The 23145-nt window shown below is 38.2% G+C and overlaps 1 long non-coding RNA gene across 2 annotated transcripts; it reads left to right on the plus strand.

Moving 5' to 3' along the window:
- The first annotated feature begins 2071 nt into the window (after positions 1–2071).
- LOC138104614 (uncharacterized) lies at positions 2072–10350 on the plus strand. Of its 2 annotated transcripts, XR_011148162.1 has the most exons (4): positions 2072–2360; positions 5411–5553; positions 9708–9776; positions 10052–10350. It is a non-coding gene; the product is annotated as an uncharacterized lncRNA (long non-coding RNA). The 2 variants fall into 2 exon arrangements; XR_011148161.1 differs by lacking the exons at positions 5411–5553; positions 9708–9776; positions 10052–10350 and adding exons at positions 3305–3533; positions 3653–4915.
- Positions 10351–23145: the final 12795 nt, after the last annotated feature.

Consider the following 23145-nt stretch of genomic DNA (forward strand, 5'->3'; position numbering starts at 1 on the left):
GTGGTGTCTTTGATCTGAGAGAGAAATATTTGCCAGGAAATACCAAGAAAGTTCTCTCCACTTGTAATTTTGTGAGTTTGAGGGATGTTGAGGGAAATGAGCTGATCAGACTGAGAATGTATCCATTTCTTATAAGGACGACAGCAACCCCAAAGACTGTTTTAGGCTTCTTTTTCATGTTTTTCTTGGGGGTGGTTTTTAAATATTGAATTTGCTTTAGGAAATGAGCCAAACTTATACTTAGAGAGTTGCTCCAAAAATGTACAACCATGCCCATGGGGATTTTGCCCCGTACAGAATATGGGAAACAAGAACACAGTCCTCTGCTTCATCAAACATTTAGAGAGGCATCACATGCCCAGCCACCTTCTCCCTGTATTTAAAACTTTCTTCCACCCTAACCCAGACTTTTCAAACTTTTGCTAATTGAAAAGTAAGCCCCTGGCAAATATAAAATTTTAATATTAACCCACCTGAGACATCCAGTGAAGAAGAAAAGTTTTTAAAGAAATTGAATCTGAGGAAAAGATAATTGCTGAAGCAACCCCTGGAGTAACTGAAAACCTTTGCAAATGAGGACCCAGGTGCTAACCACAGGCTCAGAAGCAACACACTCTGCAGTGGTGGGGCAGCATGCAATGCATCCTCCACAGGCCTATGCCTACCAGCCCTCAGTGTCAGCTGTACATGTTTCTCCACTTCTTAGCAAGCCTTAATTTCTTATTCAGATCAATGTTTCTAATTCTAAAATGATTCATAATACCAGGCAATGTCATTATATTTCAAGACAGCTTAATTTACAAGTTCATTCCATGCCAAGAGCAAGGCAGCAGAATCCCTAATTCTAAATAAGATCTATTTTATGCCAAATAACCTTGCCAAAGCACTGTAATGAGCTGGCACCAAATGGCTTCACAGGAACATCCTACTGTCAGCAGTGTTTTGTGTTTTCCAGACATTACTGGCACCGTGTGCCAACTCTTCTTTCTCCTGCATGTGGTTGTCAGTTCTACCCTTCTCCGAGTAGTAAGCATGTGAATTTCCTCTCTCAGCCACTACATGCACTAAAAAAGCAGGTCACTTTAGTATATTGTACTTCAGCTTTGTCATGTCTGGAAATATTGAACACTACTATTAAATACTTATGTATTGAAGCAGTTCTGTAGCTGATAGAGAAAGCAGTCAGTGTTGGAGTCTGGATCACAAATGCCAACATAACACCTCTCATTCATACACAGACAGGAGAAAAACTTAGTGTGGGATTCAATTGCTTCAGGTGCTTACATGAATTACCCTGAAGACTTTGCTCAGCCCAAATGCTCTTTGCCCATAAAAAAGCCGAAGGTGGCCACTTACTGGCCAAGTAGGAGCTGAGAATAGGAGAATACTTTAAGGCCTCTCTTGACAAGTAAGTATTTTCCTCTAAGGAGGAACCAAAAAATTAAAACAAAACACTGCTTTCTCCTTATTAATTTAGCCATAATGAGACAAAGTCTAAGCTAGTTTCTTACAAACTGCTATTAGAAGATACTTTCCCTGAGAGGTAACAGAATAGTTACTCCAATAACTCCAGAAAGAATCCCAGTGTCTCTCCCTGTTGCCCAGCAAATACAACACACCCCAGCTGAAGAAAAACGTACTTTCCCAGTGTTTTAACATTACAGGTAGAGTATTGTTACTCATGAGTAGTTGCACACATTAATTGCTGTGTTTTGTACTATATTGCCATCCACAGGCATTAACAGCTGAGTATAGCAAAACATTACAAAAAGAGAAACAAGGAGGGAGAAATAATTTCTTTGGATGAAAGGAGGATGCATTTCTTCCTGCCCCAACTGAAGAACCTCCTAGTGGGACAGATCATGTCTCTAGAGATACAATAAAAAGCCAGCAAAGCTGGGGAAGCAGCATACCAGTACCAGGCTCCCAAGCGCTGCAGAAGCCACTGACACCACCCAAAAACCTGCTACCTCTGCTCATCGGCCAGCACTTGGGCCTGAGCAGGTTACTTGCTGCCTGGGGGTGGGACTGGGCTCTGCTGATGTAAAGAAAATTCAGCTGGGGTGGGTAGGACATTACATGATTTCAAAAGGGCAGTAGCAATTAAAGAACCTTATTAACTCCTCCTTGCTGTTACACTGTGTCTGTGTTTTAGTGGAGTTCCCAACTCCAAAGGATTGTTTAGTGCCATGATGTTTGTCAGCATTAATGCCCTGTGCTGTAAAGCACCTGCTTCTTCCCTCAGCTGCCCTAACTGCTATAATTGACAACCTTCCCTCTGGAGACCCACCTTATCCTCCACTTCCCTGAACAACAAAGCCTTGTCCTGAATGGCTGGTTAATGTCTAAGTAGCTGCAAGGTAAGGATGAAGTATGAATTTAGAAAACAGAAAGGCAGGTTGCAAGGCTGGAGACTTCCATTTAACAGAGTTTAGTGTTAAGATTATATACTCGAAGGCACAGAGGTAGAAATTGTGAGCAACTAGAAAATTGCTCTCTCCAGAAGAGCTTTATACTGTCTCTGATCAAGGCTGTCAGCTCCTTGCTATGATGGAAATAGGTTATTTTTAATAATTAATAATTTGAAATAAATTCCAGTGAAGCTGCAGCAATACTGTCTTCATGCTTTCTGTAATTCTGAATGGCCAGCCTACGAACAGATGGTGAGAATTTAAGATCTATTTTGTGAATCTACTTCGAAACATTGCTTGTCTTCCTTTAACAAAATATAAGAAATATGAAGGAAGTTGCCTGTTTTCTTGCATGTTGGAAGAGAGTTTATATTCCTGTGATTCATTAAGCTTGTGGCTTTGATGGGGTTTTTTATGCTTTGTTTAATATTGTATGCACATTGCTATTAAATGCCATGAATATTGCTATGAAATGTAATGAATATTGTAAAATATGGAGTTTGAACTATTCATGAAATGCAACATATAATTTCATGAAAACTGAGCATGTGTTGTCTTGGAGTATGCCCAACTTAGAACACATTTCACTGAGATCTTAATTTTTTTTTTTTTATACACTGGCATGTATATTTTATGAAAACATCAGGGAGTCTTTTTAAAATACTTTTGATATTTCATGAAAATTGCTGAATATGAGAGCAGGACTTCTTTGGCTGAAAGTTACATTTTGTAGAACTTTTTTCAATTACACAGATGAAAAATACTTCTTCATTTAAGAAAACAAAGTAGTGATACCCACTCATTTTGTTTTTCCAAGTCTTTTTGTTTATGGTGAGATTTTCTTCAGTTGTAACATGGCTAACCCCTCATCTTTCTCTTTCCCACCTTGCAAGATCCTGAAAACTGCCTTGAAAATGCTGTCAGCACCTTAGAATCATAGAGTGGTTTGGGTTGGAGGGGACCTTAAAGATCATCTAGTTCCAAGCCCCCTGCTGCGGACGGGGATGCCTCTCACTAGACCAGCTTGCTCAATGATCCTTCCAGCCTGCCTTGAACACTGCCAGGGATGAGGGATCCACAACTGCTCTGGGTGACCTGTTCCAGTGCCTCAGCACCCTCACAGTAAAGAATTTCTTTTATATATTTCTAACCTAAATTTCCGCCCTTTCAGTGGGAACCCATTATTCCTTGTCCTATCACTGCAGTTTCTGATGAAGAGTCCTTCTCTGGCTTCCCTGCAGGTCCCCTTTAGGTGTTGGAAGGATGCTATGAGGTGTTCAAGCAACCTTCTCTTCTCTAGGCTGAACAGCCCCAACTTTCTCAGCCTGTGTCCATAGGAGAGTTGCTCTAGTCTCCTTTTCAACTTTGTGACCCACCTCTGGACTTCAACTACTACATACTGTTCAAGCACTTCCTCCTTTGATTCTTCTCTCCTTTTGTTCAGATTTGCCAAGAAGGAGGAATTGTGCTTGACAGCACAAATGGCTCATGTTGCATTACTGTGAAAAGCAGGCAGACTAACACCAACTTCTTCTTTGGATTACTTAAAAGATACAATGTCCCACATGCTTCAGTTAAGAGAAGTTTGCATCTTCCCTATACTGTGTTCCCTAGAAATGTGTTTCCCCACTTTGTTTTCCACAAGTATGCCACCATATGGTCAGGAGTCCTCTCTGTGTGTTCCCATGGCATATGGCCAGTGGGGGCAGGTGGGTGATTTTTTGTTGTGGACCATTGATCAAGAAGAGCTGACAGTCAGCAGAAACAGTTCCCATCACTGCAGCGAGAAAGGAAGAAGAGTTTTCAGAGGATGTTGGCAGGGAAATGCTTGGGAAGGCCATGGAAGAAATGTCATGCTTTGAATGCCTGCAGGAAGTAAGCTAACAATTGTTCTGTGGTTTCCACTTGCAGACTGTCTCTAGTGTTAAAAAGCACAGATGTGCTTGTTCAAGGAGGCAAACAGAAACTCAGTGAGATGCAGGCAGATTGATTCCTCACAAAATGCTGCTGGCATGAAAAGGTATATCTTGATGTAGGGGAGCAGATGAGAAGGGAATGCTGCTTGGCAGTATTACAGCTGTACCTTCAGTGTCTCCTGCAGTTAGGTACAAAGTTCATTCACCAGCTATAACAACCTCTGTAGGATTCCCTTGTAGAGCTGCCTTGTTAGGCAATTAAATGCTTTATCACTGAGGCATAATTCTGAGTCATCTGTCGTGTGTGTCATCTCAACAACCTAATGAAAAAAATGAATCAAACTGTTTTAAATGATACTTTGCTTTTAGACTGATCCATAAAATTGCTTCACCATAAGGTTTTATAACCCTAAATCTAGTAAGTGACATGCTAAAAACACTCTCAGGGTAGATAGGTTGTCTGCTGATGCCACAGGGATGATCTTGGACCTCTCATCATCCCTGTGCAGAAGAAGCTGTCCTCAGCTCTGAGGGCCTGACTTTGTCAGCAGCTGAGAGAGGCTCACTGTGGGCTGCTCTCTGATAAAACGCCACAGTTTGTCAAAAAAGAAAACAATAAAAGTACTGTTGGACACCTGGAGTTTGCCCAGCTTCCTATGGAGATGACAGTAACTCTGTGTATGAACAAGTATGTTTTCAGTAATCAATATAAAAATAGTATCATGTCAAGTTAGAGATGTTAGAGATGTTAGGTTCCTACAGGTTTCACAAAAGTATGCAGAGGATATGAAGGGGGACCTTTCATAAGCACCCCTCTTGAATGAAAGGCTGAATGGACTTTGGGTGCTGGTTACCACATAGAGGAGTAAATACATCCTGAGTGTCCTATTGCCATAGTGTAAAACATGGCTAGTGCTATCAAATCATCGGAGGTTCCAGATAGGAGATTCAAATCTGCAGGTAACTAATTTCTTTTTGGTTTTGCTACTCATTAAACCTGCTGTTTGTTCTTTAGCTATTTTACTATTTTCTTTTACCTTGCTGGTTAATACAATGGGCAAACCAAGACGTCTCCTGTTTCAGGTACCCCTTCAGGGGGTATTTTACAAGTCCATTTGGAACCTTCCCTTCTCACCCCACGTCACAGAAGTCTGCCCCTTGCTGGCTGACACAGTGCTGGAGTACCACTGTCATAGTCTGCTGCTGCTGAAGCCAGCGCTGTGCAGGTAAAAATGCCCACGGTTTTCTCCACAGCTGGATAAGGCCTGAAGGCAAAAGGACTGCTCTGTCCTGTTGTGACAGAAGGGCTGCCATGCATTAAAGCTTATCTTTGCTGTACTACATGAATAAGCAGTGAACTGAAAGTACCTTCAAAACAAACCAAAGAACAAACACTGTCTTGGCAGTCAGTACACTCTAATTGGTTTGCATTGTTAGTTCACTGCAGCTTCTTTTATGAGCAGTAGCTGAGCTTAATGCAAAATAAATACCCTTGTGAAGACAGATCTTTAGTTTTGGATTTGTCATCTCATCCAAAATGTTGCAGTGGCACATGAAAATAGCTGGTTTTAAATGTTCATTCTCTATACCACTTTCTTGAACTGTTTGGTGAAGTAATGTTTAATACACATTTGTGTGCCAGTTAATGGTACCCAGGGGAATGACTTAGCCAAAACAAAACAGGTACCCTCAGATGGGATTTTTTACAGAATGGGTAATGCAGTATCACATACCCATCTCAGGAGAGCCCAGAACAGACACCGTAACTGAGCAGCAGCCCCTGCCCTCCACCCCAGTTGGCTGCTTCTGTGCTGAGCACCTGCAAAGGAAGCAGGAAGCTGGAGCCTGCCAGCATTATTCTTTACTGACAAAACAAGAAGTGGCTGGCAAAAGTTGAAGGTTGCTTTGTGGTGTCTAATGCCCTCCACGGCTTGCTCAAGGTGGAGTCTGGGACATGGAGACCGAGGTGGTCAGAGGGTAAGTGGTTCTCCTACTCTTTGAGGGAAGAGGCCTAATGTCTGGTCTCACAGGAGGACACCAGGTTCACAGGCTCACGATAGATGGGTTCTTCCAAGATCCTGGTGCACAGTAAGACACAACAGACCTCTATCCTCTACAAATCCACTTCCTCCTATTTCTCCAGTCTTACTCAGCTGGTCATTCTCCCCAGAGTTGTCCCAACACTTCACCTTTTCTCATAATTTGTCTTTCTCTTCATTGCAGCCCCAAGTTTTCTCTTCCCCAGCTTTCCATCCTGTAGTCTCCGCCCATGGCAAACATCACACATAGTTTCTTTTTGAATTATCTGACTTGTAATTCATGTAAAGCAGATAATTTCATAAGGTGTTTCCTTTAAATGAAGAGAAAGACAGTTTCCTCCAACAGTCCCTTCTAAATTCAGCACTTTGAATTATTTCTGTCAATGACAAGCATGAACGTTACATAAACCGGATGGTGCTGCAGTTCAGTGGCCACCATATGTCGCCACCAGAGTCACTGTCAAATGGACACTTCACAAAGCCACATTTTATTGACCCAAGAGACCTCCTCCAGTCTCTCTAAAGAGAATTAAGTTCTCCATGCAAGTCCTTCAGAAGTGCACAAGGTGCTTTTCTCTGGCTAGGATAAGTGTTGAGTAACTAAGAATATTTGAGATACAAAAAAATTAATGATTTGCAGGTCACATCCTCACAAAAGATGGGCTCTTCACTTGCTAGCACTTAAAAAGTCCTGCTTTATGAAATGGAAAATGAATCTGAGGACTGCTGCCTGAATTTAAGTCGTAAGTGATGTTCCACAAAAGTACAGGACATGCTAGATTTCAAGGTAGTCTTGAGTACATGTGTGGAATTTAGACCTCCAAAAGAACCACTCTTTACATTTGAAGGGCACATCGGCTTCATTCTAGCAGTCAGCACTGTAATGTGATCCACAGATGAGGACAGAGACTGTAATTCATGGATGCACAGATTACATGGGAATTATGGTAACTTATCTTCTTGGAAGGTTAAGGTGCCCTGCTTCAGGTGTGCCTCTGCAACAGCTGCTAAAATGTCAAAGATTCACAGAAATTACCCATGAAATGCAATCATTCAGTTGCTGGAACAGGCACATCTGAGACCACAATAAAAATGGAAGAAGCAGGGCAGAAAACAGGAGCATGACAAGTCCTCTGCATTATAGCAACAAACTGGATTATACTGACCAAAAAGATTCATGCATTTCAAAGAGATTTTCTTGTGCCTACAGAATCTCTGAAAACCAGGTCACATATTTTAGTAGCTGAATTTAAGAATTCAAATACCATCAGTTTAATTATATTAGACATGAAATTTTACCTTCTTATTCTAAACAAACCTAGCACAGACCTACTGTCTTAAGATCACCTTCTCTGGCTGCATTTTCTGAGTGCAGGCTGACTTGGGATTCTGTCCAAAATTGCTGCAATGTAGTTTAAAATTTCCCCTCTGTATTTCTGAGATCCCATCTGGGACAGGTGAGGATGAGAACAAGGTTGTATGTGCACCTTCAGGACATATCTGGCTAGAAAGCTTAAGCATTAACCGGCACATGCAGGAAGGAAGATAGACTTATTTCACACTGTGATATCCAAGACCATTAGTAGATTTAGGCCTTTCCCCTCCTAATCTCACCAAATGAGGCTATAGGATGGGCAGAAAAGAAAAAAATACTTCATGTCTATCATTTCATTTCATTGATTGAAATGAAAATTGGTCTGCTGGTTTGGTTTTCTCCATTCAGTACTAAATAGAGATGTTCTATCCGCTGCAAAATTCAGACATGATGTTTTCATATATTAAAGCAACAAACCCTGCATGTTATAAACTCTCTGTTATGCATGCAATCGTAAAATCATCCCTTTTGCTTTCTGGAGTTGTCTTTTTAAAACCAGAACTGGCATGTGTCAGGACAGGAAATTAGAAAACAGATTTTCTCCTTATGAGGCAATCAATCCAGAAAAAGATATGCAGTGACTTAGGTTAGAAAATTGCTTCACTGTATGTTGTCCACAGAGATATAAAAGAGGAAAATTAAAGAGTTGAAGGAGTGAAAATAAGTGCCAGAGCCGGATTTTAAACCTTCAGATGAGAGGTTTAAAGGATATGTTTTGTCACGGAGCGCTATCTTGATTGTCAAAAGAGTCCAGGCCTAGATAAAATCTCCCAAAAACACTCAAAAGGAAATCAGGTGTCTAAATTATACTGTTTTGCATAGCTGGGGATGTCCTTTCCATCTTAGGTACGAATTCAGAATAACTGCTGAGAAATCTCTTTGTAAAACCCTCTTTCTTACTGCTCTTGCCTGACAGGCTTCAAAATTTCTGCAGCATAGCATACTCAGCATAGCTGTACCTCACCATCCAAGAGCAAACAGTGTAAAAGCTAAGTGAAAGTGGAGAAACTCCACATGGAAGGCCAGTAATCGCCCAGAACCACAGGGAGCTCCCGGGTTTGCCGGCCAGGTCTGGGTAGTGCGTGCCTGCATTGCCTGGGGAGCCGAGGCTTGTGGCAGGTCTGAGCAGGTCCAACTCCCTATTATCTGCACCAGTAAGCCATTGATCTGCACCAGTAAGCCATTGATCCAGTGAACTGGGGCAGGAAAGCTGCCAGCAAAGGGGACAGAGCGAGGCCGTGTCCTCACCGCTGTGACCACCACCTGCAGAGGGAGGGCAGCGTCTCGCTCTGGAGCAATTGGCTCAGCTGCGAAGGGTCAGTGATGTGCTCTTACACAATTGCTCAGAACCACACCTCTGCTCAAGTGCTTCTTCCTACTCCTACTGCTATTTTTATATTTCCGGGCTGAAAGCTGGCATGCAGACACTACTTGGCCTGAGAGATGCCTGTGCTTCGTTTTCATTAAAAATGATCTTAGCTTCACCTCAAGAACTTTGAAGAGTTCCTGGGCTAATAGATATGTTAAATTTAGGCTCTGAACAGAACTCTGCAATTCTGGGTTTTCTGGGCACTACAGATATCAGGCAATGTTGAGAATCAGGCCATAGATTCAGTATCTTTTCTTCAGATAAATACAGTTTTTAAAAAGTCCCCTAACCCTTGGCATTAATATGTCATACCATTAAAAGGAACTTCAATGCAAACTAAAAACATCTTTTGAGAATGTTTTTAAAATACAATATTAAGATGTCACAGGTTAGATTAAAGCCTGAAACTTAAAAATAATACTAAGTCTTTTCACTATAGATTTTACTGCTACTTTAAAAGAAGCTAAATACCTGAAATTATTTGAGATAATACAATAGGTCTGCTATTTTTTTATAAGAATTCACAAAAGCATGAAAAAGATAACCATGCCAAAATCCAATTTAACCTTTGTTTCTTTTTCTTTTCATTTACTACAGGTTTGCCACATGAACAAAACTGGTTTCTAGTCTGTGAAAAAAAGACAGTAGGAGCTTTTTAATGTCAAGGTGAGAGCCATGTAAGCATAGCTTCAAAAACTATTCCACCTGGAGCAGACAGTAAGAGTGCTCTCCAAAGCAAGAGCGGGGCTGTACAGAGGGTGGTCACTGGGTAGCCACAGTGGTTATCTGAGTTATTTATAAGGAGAAAATTAAAATACTCTGATGTTACAATAATGTCTCTTTTTAGCAAACTTAAATAGCCACTAAGCATGTGGTAGATTGACAAGAAAAATATTAAGACAACTTTATTGATATAGTCTTTGTAAATCTGTTTTCTTTAGATTGTTGGTTCTCTGAATGAACAGAGGATGCCAGATTTTGCTGCATTATGGTCATAACTATGCCAGTTGAAAACAAAGTATGTGCAACTAGGCTTGGATAAAATAAGTGACTGAGATTGTTTTCCTGATTAGTATCATCATAGATTATGAGGATACTGTTAAGAGCAGCTAAATATTATGTAGTTTTTGTTAAAAGTCTTCCATTTTCTACCAATTTCTAAAAAGGGAAATTTGCAAACATTCTATTTTTTATTAGAAGCAATTCTAAATACTGTAACTGTGCCACACATAGAGCTGAAATAAACAGGAGAAAATTATAATATTTTAATTCTTTGAATATAATGAGTATAATGCTTTTGAGACCAGTTCTTCAAGACTGCTCAGCTTCCCCGGCTTGTGTACAAATAAACAGCATTCAGAGCCTCCTGAGGAGGTTAGGTCCCACAACATACAGTCTGGGAATACTGTAAAGCACTAGCACCTCCCAGAGGATGCTGACTGCTACCAGCTCTGTAGCACCCCAAATAGTCTGTTCTCCCAGGTAGTAATCTCATTTTAGGGGTGCAAATGTTGATACAGGTGTGGGTTAAGATGTGATATATCTTGCAAACACTACACAGGAAGACCTCAGGTGAAGGCCTCACAAAAGATATGGTCACACTGCCTTCAGTCACAACCAGGGAATAATTTTCTGGTGAAACACAGATCTTCCCACTCCAGGAACAAGGTGTAAGAGCTTTAGAAATCTGGGGCATTCAGCTCATGTTGAATCAGGAATATGAAAGCAGACATCTTCAATTTCTACATGAAAAATGTTTTAAAACAATTCAGTATAGAGAAATTTCAGAGGAACTTTTGATATTCCACCTTACTTGAGTTATAAGTTATACCATTATTGTAGCAAGAGTATGAATGTGTCAGAAGCTAAATCCTCAAATTTTTAAGGAGTTAGTTTAATTAAATTTCATTTAAAACCAGTGCGTGAGTAAGTATAAAATAATCCCAGTCTAGAACTAAAACGGGTACATATTACTGCAGGAAACTTTTTTTATTTTCCTGGTAATGACTAGGCTAAGAACAGTAAAGTGCAATTATTTATAGTCCTACAGTTCCACAATATTAAAAAATCTTAAAATCTTCACCAGATTATCCATGCCAATAATCCAGGAATTGTTTCTTTTAAAATGGTATGTGATCATCTTACTTTAGCTGACTGCTGGCATTGTACCACACACGTCAACATATTCTCCCCTTTCCTTGTGTAATCAAATGGATCTAAATGAAAACATAGACTTGATGAGATTAATGGAGTATTACCTAACCCTGAACTGCAGGAAGCATATTCCATGGTGAGATAACAAAGATTTCCCATTAGAGGATGATACTTCCTAAGAGTAAATCCATTAACCATTAAGCAAGTGCTCTAATAGCTTTGAAAGCCACCAAACCCCAAACAATCCAAAGGAGTTCAAAGGAATTTGATCCTTCTTTTACATCAGAGAAACAAATTTCTCATCATTCCAACAAAACATGGGAACATTCCTATTCCTATAGCCACTGGTTTAAATAGAAATAAGACAGAAAATCTGAAATACAAGGTGTTAAATGCTGAAAGAATATGAGTTCACAAGAGCTTTCTCAAACTTGAAGTTAGGTAAAAGAATCAAAACATCTAATGCTGATTAATCAAATCACATGCTTGAGCTAAACTGAAAAACAATATAAGCTTACAAATAGCCCTAAAGATCATACATGTATGAAATTGCAGAATTTAGGTACCTCCACTATCTGTCTTTAGTGCTGAGGCCCAAAATCTAAATTCTGAAACACTCATTCAGCTGTTGCCTGTGTCAGGAAACATTAAACTCCTGTTTCATAGAAGAATGTAGGTGTCTAGAGCAGAATTTAAATCAAACACATGTACTTAAATCCAGCAGTGCCAGTCAAAACAAGAGACCCCCCACATTTCTACCAGTACAGGAGATACACACAGTTCTTCTTGACAGAAAACAGTGAAACAAACCAGTCATAGGGCATTAAGCTTGAAGCCTTGCCTTATAAAACACATTCTCTCCTTATGGCCCAAAGAATATTTAAATATTCAATTTTAAAGTGGAACAATTTCAAGTAGAGATTGCAAGCACTCCTTCAATGAGCAAAAATTCCCTGCTTCTTGCGTGCTGTGAGTTCAAATCCTCTTCAGGGAAAGGGAGGAACAGAAACACTTCTCCAAGATCCAAAGTGAATGGTCTGAGACATTAATTCAAGCGTTTGACATTTTCAAAATGTATGATTTTTTTTCTTGATGCATTTCTAAGAATACTCCCAAGTATATCAATCTCTTACTTTCAGGGAAAAATACTTTTTAAAGTAAACATAAAGTTATGAGTATTTATCAGTGCCCAAAATGTAGATATTTTCTTGGAAAAAACACCTGATTTTTCAAACAGAGTAAATGAAAGATAAGCATGCTTCCTACAGAAACGTTAAACCTGCTTTAAAGAGCCCCAGCCTTCATTTCCTCTAAACTGAGAAAAGCAGAATGAAATTTCATGCTAGTTCAGGTCAAGGGGACCTCAGACAGTCCGAGTCAGTCTGCATGTCAAACAGATGACATTAAGCACTGGCAAATGCAAGGTAATGTGTGCAGAAAGGAACAATGTGTTGAGTTCTAAACTAACTTTACATCTCAGCAAAGAGAAATCTTGAGATTAAAGCCTCAGTTCAATGTGCTGTGACAGAGAACAATGCAAACAGTCTTGGAAACAACAAAGATGATGAGAGGAAAGAAGAGTATATTTCAACATCTTTTATCTGTCACTGAGATAGTCTCCTAAACGACTTACCTTGACTCACTAAGTGAAAGAACACAAAGAACATGCTTGTGCAAAGATGGTCAAGAGAACAAATGGAAAACAAATTTGGGAAAGACATCTGTATGAGAAGACAACCAAAGCACTGTAATAATTTGAATCAGAGAAGACTACAAATACTACAGAGGAACAAGACATAATGGCACAAAGGAGGAAAGTTGAATGCTTCTGCCCACTTGTTCTTAGAAATACAAGAAATATAATATTTTTGATAAATATCATCTATCAGGCTTTCCATTCCAATGTAATATACCCCAAGCGCTTGTCACTGAATTTTCTTTGGTTTGCAGCAGTCAAGAGGAACCTCAGCTGAATTCTAAATGCCCTTATGCCTCATGTAGGAGCAGTCCTGTTCCTCTTGCATTGTATAATACTATTCAGAATTACAATGGAAAGCTGTTTTAGCCATGGAGAATCCATAGTGAATCACCTTCATTTCTGTAAAATAAATACCTATTCTTTCTTTTTCAAGTATGTTCCTTCATGAATAGTGAGATCAGCAGACAGCAGCTACAAAACTGCTATTCAGGTTAGAAATTTGTGGGAAAAATATTAAAATTTTGCTTCTATTAATGAATATACAGAAGCAGTTCAAATTATAATGGAATGGGGTTGTCTCATAATAGTATCTACCACTGTAAGATATATTTTTAAATAGTATTAAATATAAAAATCTTGACCTCTAATCCATTTGTAACAGGCCACAAAGCCAAAGTGACTTCCAAAGGATTCTGTCCTGTCTGGATTGTCTTAAAGACCCCATATAACTTCACTGGCTAGAAACTTAGCATTTTCCTAAATCAAATTGAGCTTGGTCAATGAGAAAGTTAATTAACAGTGAAAGCAAAGATAAAAAATTGTCTTTGGTAAGATATAAAAATATTAAATTGGTTAGGAAGAATCTGTTTTGCAACTAACAGTGTCATTTTTCCATAAATTGATGTTAATTATCATTTTATTTTCCTCCTTTAAATATGTATTAATCAACACTTGTATCAGCATTATTCATTTTGCTCAGACCAATGTCAGAAAAGTCTTCATTGCTCTATAGAATGTTCCACCTAATAAAATAATTAACAGATGTTACCTACACCTGTAAACCTGCATTTTCTTACAATCTCAGACCACCACTACCAGCTACAGTGTCACTATTACTAGATAACACTCTGCAAAATATTCCATTATCTTTAGAGAATATAAAGCTGTAGAGTCAGAAAGCCAAAGGATCTTGGTCAAGTTGAGACCATGCTTTAAGACTTGGAAATACAAAGCCTGAATAGAGTCAGAGATGTTCTAAAATCTCACTGGGGCAGCTCTGAGAGGGAATCGATGGAGCTTTAGAATTGATGCAATGCAATCTCATCTGCATTTCAGACATGCAAGTTGTAGTTTCAGAGCTGTTGCACTGAACAACAGAGTTGCTTCATTGCAACTTTTCACTGGAAAGAGAGAAGAGTTTATGATCAGGAAATTGGTAGAAATCTCATGGAAAGGGTAGCATATTCAGGAGAGGAATATATTCAGGAGAGCAGAAAAAAACCCCAGAGATCCAAGCATTTTGAGCTAAGCAAATTAAGGGCATTATTTTTTGTCATGTAGTTGTTGCATATGCTATTTGGGTAAGCAGGTATGGACTAGTCTTCTTTATGCCTCCTCACTGATGATCACATCTTGTCTCTACTCCTGCGCTGAGAAATGCAGTTCTCGCCTGCAAAACCAAGATGGAGCAATAGAAACACATGACTCCTTCCTAATTACTTTTGCCTTTTGAAACCTGCATTTTTCTGGTAAGTAGTCTCAGTCAACATCCATGCTCATAAAGCAGGGGCCTCTGGAGAAGCCACATGCACTTGAGTAACCCTGAATTGCCATGGCTGATGTTTACGTCTAATCAGTCTCACAGATGTGACAGGACAATTCAGCCTGAATTGTTTACTTTCAGCAGTCTGAGTCATATAAGGTGTCAATTATACTGGAGTTAATTAAAAGATACTTAATTTTCTAACTGCAAATTCATATAATGAATCAGACTGAAGAAAAAGGATTAGTTAAAAAACAACAAACAATAATTGCTTGTATTTAAAAAAAAATCACTCCAACAATATAAAATCTAGCTCAGTCTTATTTTCCACATGCCAGTCAGATTATTTAAACTCATGAATAATGGATAGATATCTTCTGTGATGTCTTGTTGCTTTCTACAGTATGAAAAGACAAGCATTATGCAAATTTCATATCTTAAAAACAGTCTCTGTCAAATAGTCATCATTTTAATTTTATGTTGCTAATATAATTGACAAAATACTTGATACTACTGATTATGCCTTTTCTTGTAAACCACTTATATGGTGGTCTTAAGCAGCTGTGGGTTTGCCTCTATGAGTTTGTGAAGTTGTAACCAGGCTACGAAAGAGCAATAGGCAAAGTCTTAGGCATATTATATATATATATATATATATATATTAGGCATATTATCCAACAAGCTGGTAAACAGCAACAGCATTTCATAGCAGTAATGGTATAATTCAATCAACATTGCTACATTTCTAAAGAAAGGGAGAAGGTTACTATTATTTTCCCCTCCTCCTTCCCAAGTAGTCAAACCCACGTGAAATGAACAGAGATTTAATTTGCAAATCTGAATATAGATGTGCTTGATTTATATAGAATATCTTCAGAGATGTGCAAACATCTGTCACTATTAATCAATCTGCATCTCACCCTGGGAACCCTTCAGTCAATTCACCTCTTTTCAAAATTTCTTTTAGGATCCATCATATCTGATATAAAATTAGACCACAGGCTGATTGAAACATGTGGCTTCAAGATTAGAGAAAACATGGTTACAGTTAAGGCATGTCTTGTTCATCACTACATTACACTATTTCTGCAAGTGGAACCTTCCCAAATTCTACTGCAATAAAATGATTCCAACCAAGACGAAAATTCTGACCAACGATTTTGTTTGGAAACGCTTACTACAAAGTTATTTGCCACTAAAGTACTTCATAGTTTTCAAGTACCACATCAGATTAATTCTACATTACTGCAGACACTGAGTGAAAAATTCTGTTCTCAAAAATATCACTTTCAGTTTGACAAGACATCGGGGGTCAAGCCAAAAGAAACGTTCATTCAGCACCCGAGACAGAGAACTCAGAGACGTTGTGACAACCTGGGATCCAACTGACTGAAGAGCAATCCTGCTGAAAAGTTCCTGGGGTCATCATGGTGGGTCTCAAGCTGGACACAAACCAGTAGAGTGCACTCACAGGAAGCAAGAAATGCACATGTTGGGAGGAGTATGGACACCAAACTGCAGCAAGTGGCAACACCTCCCTGTGCTTGGCATGGGTGAGGCACATGTGGCATAGTGGATCCAGCTTTGTACCACCTAGATTGCACAGGAACTTAAGATAACTGGAGAAGGTACAGGACAGGGCTCATGAGGCAGAGGACACGTGGGCTGCGAGGAGAGGTTGGGGGAAAATGTCTTGTTTAGTTTGACACAGAGGAGAGGAAGGCAGAGAGGAACTAACTGCAGCCTAGAAGAAATATCTGAAAGGGGTTACAGAAATGGGGGGGTCAAAATTTTTTAAAAATGGCCTCAATTGTAAGTTAATACTGGACACTAAAAAAATGCCAACACATGTACATTAAAGCTATTTAGAATTTTTTCTAGGTTCCCAGCAACGATCCCTAATATCTATAGAGCTGTCTGTTGGTCTGAAAATACTGGCATGGATTAGTATGGCCCAAAGCCTCACTTTCTTTCATATTTCATGATGGTAAAATGTGGAGGAAACATTAGGAAAAGAATTGTGTAAAACTGCTTATGTCAACTCTGCTATTTTCTCCTTTGGAATAGCAAATGAAAACAAAAATCTCATCTTACCTCCACATTAGTGCTTAGACAAACAAACAACCCAAAACAAATTGTAGAGAAACAGCAAGCAGAAATGAGTTTACATTTGCACTTCAATTAGTTTACATCTAATTCTGTGTTATTTCACCCATTGACCTATGCATGCAAATATACTCTATTTGGAAAAAAATAAGTGCTTTGAACCTTCCCTGTGGTTATAATACTTCTTCCTTGTGCCTCTAACTAAAAGATGTTACTATTCTTTCACTGTTTTTATTCTGTTTAATCAATTTGACACATTCAAGGAAAAAAAATCTTTCTCTGCAACTGAGCTTAAGAAAACTACCCCTTCTAATCAGCAACTCGGTATTTCTGGCAAGTATCACTGAAAAGCATTAATTTAGGTACCAGAATCTATGCCAGATTTTGGAAGTCATAACTAGGTAATTTGCCTGTAGTGATTTTATTTGTGAAGTTTTACACATATTATATTTTACAGATTGATCAGGAAATGTAATCTACCTGTCTTGCAAATCCATAGCTATAACCCTTTCATTTCCCACCTGTCCACTCTTTCCATATCATTAATAATAATAACAATAAAAATAATTATAACAATTGTAACAAATATAACTATTATAACAGTTATAATTATTATAGTACTATTAATTAAAAACCCACCAATCAAAAAAATCCCAGCCCACACTTTGTGTAGGGACTAAGTAGAACTCTGATTTATTTTCTATAAAAGCCCTATATACTTCCGTATTTCCCTAGAAATGCTTCTCAGTAAAAATAACAGAACAGAAATTTCTAGGGGGAAAGAAACAGGCCTTTGGGATAGCTTTTGAGTCAATAAAAACAGATATAGTATTACCTTCTGATGTTGCAGCCAGTTCCTTCGTTGTCTCCACATCTGATAGCCTCCCTAAAACAGCAATGTTGCCTGGCTATCTAGCTGCAGTACTGCTCTTAAAAGGCAGCACTTTTTAATGTGGAAGTGATTCGATTGCATGCTTTCTCTTTAATGCCACACTGAAAGAAAACAGGCTTTCTCAAAAAATGGAAGAATTTAAATATTTTAGTAGAGAAAGTTTTATGATTCAGAAACAAGTTCCTTGAAAAAGTATGTAGTAAAATCTTCAGTGCGTTCAGAACTATGGTGTGTGGGGAAACAACTTTAACAGTGGAGTTGAGAACGTTGACACACTGATGTGTATGGAAATGTTAATGACTCTAAACGCACTGGTGTTTTATACTGACATGGTTCTCCTCTCTAAGCACTCCTGAGGCTGCCCCACAGCCAGAGCTGCCTGTGACCAAAGCTCCCAGGCCCAGCTCTGGCACAGCCAGGTGTGTAACCTTAGCTCTAAGCACTAAGCAAACTGCAATGTGAGAAAGAGCAGTGAGAGGATCTGCAGAGTGAAGCCAGGCAAGATAAGAAAGGTAAAACTACAAATAGAGGATTACTGAGATAAGGATCCTCAGGAGTTTAAGGGGCAAAAAAAAACAATATATAAACATATAAAAGCTTTCAGGGAAAAAATAGAGAATCAGAAGACAAAATTCAGCATCATCAAGGATCTGTTCTAAGGAGGAACAGAAGTCAGCCTTCCTCCTCTTGAATGATACCTGTCTGGCCAGCATTTATACGTTTGCAGTAATAAATACATGTTTCCTTGCAGGGTTGAATCATCTCATAAATACCAAGTGAATGATCTGTCTTATGCAGTGTTCAGTTTGGGATACCTTGTCTGATATTCCTATCTTGTGGCTGATACTCAGATGACCTAAATTCTGACTGAACTGGAATGCAGGAGAACTTTTAGTTACCAACAGCCAAAACCACAATAGATTGAAGATTTTACTGGCTGGTCATTTCAGATAAGCTCTTTACTTCTCTATACAATCAAATGAGTTCTCACTTATCACAAAAATGTGCCATACTAAGACTAGAGGAGTCCTCTTTATGAAAAAAAATGGGTCACTTTCCTTGGACAGCTGAAAGGCATGTTCAGAGAAAAGAAATGAAATTTTGCATAGACTATCAACTACTTAGAGTTAAAGGTATAACAACACAGTGATGATTCCTTGAGTAAGCTTGAGTGTGTGGAGAAACTGTAGATACCAGATTCTAAAAACCATCACTCCTGATTCCTTGAGGGATTAGTAATAAGAAAAAGGTGTCCACACAGCCAGCTTTAATACACATGATGTCACTGTTGATCAAGAATCACTTAATCTATGAAGACCAGCCAGTTACCTGAGCAAGTCTTACAAACTTAAGGGGTCTTCATATGGCACTGCCACTATGAGTCTCAGCAGGTCCACTAAAAATTTTTCATGAGTGGATCTTACAGTTCTCATCTTCTGTCTCCAGAGCAAGGGCAATGCCTATTGGAAAGGCATTTTTTGGAAGGCAGAATACATGCTCACTATGCTATATTCAGCACAACCAGCAGCTTAGAAAAGTTACAAAACTGCTTAAACTAAAGCCTAATTACACCTTATGTTTTCCTTTTTTTCAAAACAGAGCATGAGAAGCAAAACAAACCAAAATTCCTATTTATTTTCATGATCTTAATAAACACTGTTTGTACCATGATTACTTACAGGGTTTGCAGGGTTCAACTATACAATCTCATTAGCATCATGTATTGCTTCTTTCCAAATTTTTATTACTAATGCAGAATAAGTGACAGAAAGCAACAAATAAAACTGTGGACATTTTTCTTATGAAGTTTTTCATAATGACATCAGAGCATTTAATACATACATACAGTATGAGTGTGCAATATTATAATTTTTAAAACATGTCCTTGATATTTTCTAAAAGTCTTCTGAAAATCTGAAGTTTGCTTTATTCCAAGTCCAAGATGCACTGAAGTCCCCAATGTGAGAAGCATTTCACTCTTACACCTTGTACTGATAGCACTGCTTTCACTGAAAAATAGTGCCATATTATACATAAATCTGTGTAACAGACTGCACAAGTCTAATCTTGCTCCAAGATTTGTTCAGAAATTAATAAAAAGTTAATACCATTAAATTTTAGAGCAATGTGTTCTGAAGGCTGTGTTTATGCAATGAACATTTTACATTCAGTTTTGCATAAACAGAGCATGCTTTCAATTGCACAAGTTGCTTTACATGCAAGATCCCTAGCATCTCCAAAAAATAAATCCTGTGGAAGATCAATTTCCTCACAAAAATATATTGCTTTAAATTTTTTATTATAATTTTATTCATATGATATTGCTGAATTTATTCTAAGGGAATATATTTTCTTTGAAAAAGTAATATTTTTTAAGTATTTTCTACAATGTAATTTGTACATGTTAAAAACAAAGACTGAAAAAAATCCCTAGGGTTCCTTTTCAGATTAACTGTTTTCATTTTGTGTTTTAAACTCATACTTTACTTTCCCTGCATGTCAAGGAAGGGAGAATATCTTGGAGTATCGATGGGAATTAAGTACTGGTGAAGAAGCTACTGCAAAAGAAGAAGACCATTAGGCTGCCCAGCTGCCAAATTCACACTGTGCTCAAGCACAAAGCAGTGTAAGACCCTTTTGGACCCAAGCAACACCACTACTGAATATAGATGACCAGCAAATGAAACTATTTTCATTACCCAATTTCCATACCTTTTCTAACACTCTGATTATGGTGAGAAACAGAAAAAGAAAAGAAATTATCCCCATTGACAAATTTTTGCATCTGAACTTCTATATATGTCGACTAAATTTAACCAAAGTTCTAGAGAATCTCAACACATTCCATGTGTGTGTGCTTTCCAGCCAAGTGCTGGAATTTGGGGGACAGATGTGGAAGCAGGGCCAACCCGACACACTCTCTGAAGAAAAGAGACAGGATCATGAACTATAAAGTTATGATCTATGCAGCAGCATTACACTACATGAGTCTCATTACACCAAGTAAACAATGCCATTACAAACTTAATGATATTCTTGAGACACCCACATTAGCACCACTGGTCTTTTATTTATTTCAAATTACTGTTCTTATTTACCTCAGCAGGGCTCTATGCGATCAACTCCCCAGACTGCTCAGACTCCTAGGGGGATGATTTATATTGTCATTCCAATATAATTTTTCCCATAATTGTACGGTGTTTAAAAAACATTACAGCCCAAGGGGCTAGACAAGGAGTTATATTATTAACAGCATGCTCATATAAATCAATTTACTCCCTTGGAGGGGAAAAAAATTGAAAAAAAGAAGTTAATAAGATTACAGAAGAAGTACAAAGCCAGTGCAACTGCTTTAAGTGTGTTTAATCAATAACAGTAAAAGCATCACAGATAACTCTTGGAAATGAAAACATAAGCAGGAATCCGTTTCTGCATGTGCAGTACTATTGACATTAGTAGACAGATCACAAAAATTAGAAGAAACATCATTTCACTGAAGACATTCAATCCCAGAAAGGAGTGAGTGCCCCCAGTATATGCACAGCATTTTTAAGAGCTCTCAGACTCCTGTAAGATCAGCCTGACATTAGTGACAGACATAGATTCATAAATGCATCATTTTGAAGATTCCAAACGCATTGCAGGGATCACGAGGTAACCCATGATTTCAGAAACTGACCATTAAGGATAAAACCTAACAATAAGGGTTATGTGGGTAGAAAATCAGGGAACTTCAGTCTCTCTTTTCCATTACTCACTAAAATATCTCATTCTCTTTTTAAAAAAATCTCACAATTCAATTTTTAATATGCTTAATGCTATGTGCAAACATAAGATAACTTAATACATTCAGAAGATGGATTACTTCTAGCGCAGTCTGACCTGAGCCTCTAGATGCAGTATTGTTTATTGTATTCACTGATCTAATTTTGCTGTAACATAGCTATACTCTATGATACAGCTGCCAATCACTTTAGAATAAATTGAGTGTAATAAAAAAGCTACAAGACTGAAACAAGACAAAAAATATTTTAAAAAAAACCACTTTTCCGATATACTCTCTGATTGAAAGTGTAGCAGCTCACTAAACCCAGGATGTTCTTTTCCCCACATAAGAACAGGCTATTATGCAATCAACATACCATAAATCCTACTGCAGATGTACCTTTAGGATAGATGAAACTTCTATTGCTTTAGTGAGTTCATCCAAAACCTCTTTATGGCGATTCCATTTCTGTGAGGCTACAGCTAGGTGATCAGAATCACAACAAGTTTTTGCAGTTTTAATCTTACTTAAGTTTTCTTTACCCTAATGAAAACTACTTTAAATCTTTTTCCTGTGCAGCCATTATATCCAAGCATCTGTCCACTTCAAATGCCTCCTCTAAGATACTTCCAGGTAGTGTCTGTCTTAGGACAGAATCTTGCTTTCTGTGAAGCATTCTACTTTACAGGATTAAATGGAAGTATGCCACTTCACAGCAGCTGAAAACCTAATCCTTTGCTCATTAACTAGAACAACGAAACTTGCTGGTGATGTAAGAACTAAATTATTATTTCACTTTACAAAATATTCAGAAATAAGGGAGATGGTTCATAAATCTGACAAGCTAATTTAAATGTTTGATAAAACTTATCATAGTACCAAGCCACACAAAAAATATTATTTACCTCAGGCTTGTAAAAAATGAGTTAGTATTATGAACAGCAAAAGAAGGGATCACTGAAGGGGTAATCCTGGACCTAATGTAAAAGAGAAATGGGGTGGCACTCAAGCGGATCAGACAGAAGCAGGTAGCAAATTAACTGGGTGTTGGTTGATATCAGCCAGTAATGGAGGAAATTGGAGTTCCTTCCTCCTGCACAACCACCTTCTGAAATCAGGTTAAAAATTTGGCTTGAAAAAGAGTGTCCTTCTGAACAGCACTAAGACCTGTGCCTGTTTCAGCTTGGCACTGCCCTATCTTGAGAAAAATGAAAGCACAGCACAAGATTAATAATGGTCATACAAAGAACATCATGCAGATGTTGGTCTGGTGACCACGTTACCTTCCTTAGGAAGAAACCAGGTAAATCAGGTGAATTAAACAGATATAACATTTATCCCAGTCTTTTCATAGCAGGATTTTAATTTTTATCTCAGACCAGTTTTAAAAGCCAAATCCCTTTATAAGCATGGCACCATTCCTTGGAAAATACAGTTGTTCAGAGTTGTCCACTGGTTTTGTGATTCCTGGCTTCTGGTTTTCATTAAAACAAAAAACAAAGAGAACATCTTAGCATGAAGATCAATAGCAGATAATTTAAATGTCTGAATAATTTAAAGGACATAGAGTATATTTAAAAATTTTAGATTGCCACAGTGGATTACAATCATAAGCTCTTCAAAATTATCTTATTTTTAAAATGCTTCTCTGAAAGT

Source organism: Aphelocoma coerulescens, chromosome 1A, assembly GCF_041296385.1.
Source record: "Aphelocoma coerulescens isolate FSJ_1873_10779 chromosome 1A, UR_Acoe_1.0, whole genome shotgun sequence".
Classification (NCBI taxonomy): Eukaryota; Metazoa; Chordata; class Aves; order Passeriformes; family Corvidae; genus Aphelocoma; species Aphelocoma coerulescens.